Raw genomic sequence first — 3,780 nt, 5'->3', positions numbered from 1 at the left:
GCTCCACCTCCCGACAGGCACTGCGGCCAGAGGCGGTGCCAGCTGGGGTGGGTCACGTGACGCAGACCTCCGCCCACTCCGGGCGGAGGGTCGCGGTCGCCATCTTATCAGTTTAAACTCCTGCTCGGGGTTTCTGTGCTTGCTGGTTCCTGCTGGATTTCTTTCTAAGGGAGCCGGTGGCCTATGTACTTGGAGAGGCACGTTAATTGAAAATAAAACAATCGAAACGGCTGCCAGCCTCATTGAAGGCAAACGATAAACTGAGAGATAATTGAGCGCGCAATTTTTACTTTAGGTTTTTTCACTTGCTGGGATCAATCCTTTCTGCAGTAAGCGTTGGTCAGGTGCCCATGACGTACGAAGTCAAAAAAGTCACTGCCCTGCCTTGTAACTCACAGACTAGTGACGGACGAGTAAACAAAATGCAGTGTGGTCGGCGTGGTGATGGGGAAAATAACGAGGTGTTCCGAGACCTTAGAGGAGGGGAATCCTAACACAGCCTCGGAGGGCGTTGGGGTGTCACGGAAAGTTTCTGAAGGGTCCCTAGACGTTAACGAAGTGAAGGAAGCGAGGTTATCTCACTAAAGGGAGCAAAAAGTGAGTTTGAGGCTAGGCTCTTGAAAAAACGAGTATTAGTAGTAGGACTAGATAATCCTGGGGAGGCTGGCAAAGACGAGGTGTAGAGATCAGAGACGCATTCCGAGTTGACCGTCAAGCCGAGATGTCTAGAACGCCACTGAGGAGTGTGAGGACAGTTAGTGAATTACACAAGTGGCGAAGCGTCCGGGGTGTTTGGGTTCAGATTCCATCACTCTCTGAGCTGCATGACTTGAGGCAAGTTGTTTCAAACTTGGCTCGGCGGCACTTAGAGGAACAGAGTTTGGCATATGGTTATAGCTAATAATGTAAATTATAAGTTACTACTAAAGGTGAAAATTAGTTGCAAACCCAGGGAGCAGTTAATATGTGCCATTCATTGTGCTAAGTTTTATTTTTACTTGTCTCAACAATCTTGTGAGGTCGGTGCCATTATACTCAGCCTATTCATAGAGATGAGGTAAGAGGGACTTAAAAGAGTTAATTTACCCAAGGTGACAGTTATTAAGTGTGGAGCTGAGTTAGGTTTGAGTTTCAGAAAAGTCCCTTGGACTGCAGTGTGAACAGTGGATTAGAGGAGTAGAGGGAGAACAGTCGTAGAGAATGAAGTAGTAATTTGGGTGAGAGAAGAAAGCCTGAACTAGGGTAGTGGTAGCAGGAAGTCATTTATTCATCCTTCCAAAAATAAACAATAAACAAGGAAACAGGCAAGATGATGTTAGATTGTACCAAATGACAACAGAAACAAAAACCGAAAATGATAGAGCAAGACAAGAATGTTCACTTTCACCACTTCTGTTCAGCATTATACTGAAGGTTCTAGGCAGGGCAATTAGGCAAGAAAAAGAAAAGGCATTCAGATTGAAAAGGAAGAAGTAAAATAGCGCTATTCACAGATGATATGTTCTTATATATACAAAATCCTAAGGACTCAATTTTTGAAAAATTTGAAGTAATAAACCATTCAGATAATATTGTTTTGGCTAGGTCCTGTGTGGTCAATATGGTCTCTACTGTGTGGCTTCATAACTCCTCAGTTTAATACACTGCCTTCCATACATGGTACCAACCAATTTTTCCAGTTTTCTCCACATACAATTCCTTTCACAAACTATACACTACACACAAAGTTGTCATTCACAGACTCATTCAGTGTTCTGCCAATATGCCAAGTGTTGTTCCATCTCCATGGCTTTGCTCAAGTGGTACCTTCGAATGCCTGGAAGAAGTCTCATCTCACCCAACTGGAACATGGCTCTAAAATCCCATCATATCCTTGTGATGATAATAGTGTCAAGTGTTTACATTTATGTCAGACACTTTACTCACCTGTAAAGTGAGACATCTACCTCATGGAGCTGTGAGAATTAAATGAGTTAATATTTGTAAAGCACTTGAAAGAGTACTCATACAATAAGTGTTCAAAAATGTTAGCTATTATAGTTAGATGTAGATTTAATGTGGGGTATTGGTACACTAATTTTTTTATGTATATATAGGGTGAAACATTCAAGAAAAAGATAGTTCTGAGGGTTACAAAGTCTTAAAATTAATTCAGCAACCAGTTTTGAGCACTCTAGGCAATGCTCTGGGCACAGAGGATATATGATGAACAAGGTGACATTCCAGGGGAGGAGACAGACAAACACTTAGTGTCAGAAGTGACAAGTACTATGAAGGAGAATTAAACAGTGTGAGAGGATTCAGACTGATGGGGACAGCAGTGGAGGTGTGTGCAGGGTGTGTTTTATATAGGGCAGTCAGAAAAGACCTCTCTGAGGAGGTGACATTTGTGCAGAGCCTTGAATGAAGTGAGAGAAAAAGCCATACAAATATCTGGGGGCATTCCAGGTGGAGAACAACAAATGAAAAAGCTGTCAGATTGGAACAAAATTGGAGTGTTTGAGAACAGCCAGAAATGTGACTAGAACAGAATGAGCAAAGGAGAGGGTGGTAGGAGATGGAGTCAGAGAGGGAGGTAGGGACTAGATTGTGCAGGCCCCTGAATGTCTTATTCTCCTGAAGGTTGTTTTTAAAATTCAAGAATGGGAATACAATATAAAATAGCAGTTAAGAGCATGGTGTTTGGAGTCAGATAGACATAGCTTATCATATATTTGCTAAACCTCAGTTTCTTCAACTGTAAAATGAGGATAAACTCCTCTGTTACAAGAGTGGTCCAAGGATAAATAAAATAGGTAGAGATCCTGACCCACAGTTACTGTGAAATAAATGTAAGATATTAAACTATAAATGTTATCTCAATATTATTGTTGCTGCTGGCAATTTATAGGCCAACTTGCAGAGACCAATGCCCTCAGATTATACTCATAAATGGTCAGAGGCCAGTAATGATATTCCTGAGAGCACTAATTGTCTACATCACTCCCTTGGCACTAATCATATTCTGCCCTTTCCCATGTGTGTCCTTTGTCTCCTCAGTTATGTTGTCAGCTACTTTAGGAAAGGACAAACATTGAATGTCTTTCTATATCTGTGCATTTTCATTCTTTTTAATGGCTGCATAGCCTTCTCAATGTGCATGTATATTTGTTTCCTATTGCTGCTGTAACAAATTACCACAAATTTAGTGGCTTAAAACAACACAATTTTATCTTACAGTTCTGGAGGTCAGAAGTATAAAGTTGGTAAGCAGGGCTGTGTTTCTTCTGAAGGCTCTTGTTTTTTCTAACTTCTAGAGGATGCCCACATTCCTTGGCTCATGGTCCCACATCACTCCAACCAATGCTTCCATCATTGCAGAGCCGTCTCTGACTCTGACATTCCTGCCTCTCTTGTGACTATATTAGGCCCGTTTGGATAATCCAAGATGATCTTTCCATCTCAAAATCCTTAATTACATCTGCAAAGTCCCTTTTGCCTTGTTAGGTTACATATTCACAGGTTTCAGGGATTAGGATATAGACATCTCTGGGAGGCCATTATTCTGCCTCCCACTACATGTAACATTATTTATTTAAGTGGTCTCAGGCTTTTCACTATTACAAGCCAGGCTGCAAGGAAGATCTTTGGATTCATGTATTTTCATACTTATATGATTGTTTCTATTTGATGATGCCCTAGGCGTGACATTGATAATCAAAAGATATATGTATTTAAATATTGAAAGTTACTTTCAAATTTCTTTCCAAAGCATGTTCATTAATTTCATCCCTATCAACT

Source organism: Choloepus didactylus, chromosome 18 (assembly GCF_015220235.1).
Source record: "Choloepus didactylus isolate mChoDid1 chromosome 18, mChoDid1.pri, whole genome shotgun sequence".
Taxonomy (NCBI): domain Eukaryota; kingdom Metazoa; phylum Chordata; class Mammalia; order Pilosa; family Megalonychidae; genus Choloepus; species Choloepus didactylus.
The sequence above is the reverse complement of the archived record's forward strand: the minus strand, read 5'-3'. Positions refer to the sequence as shown.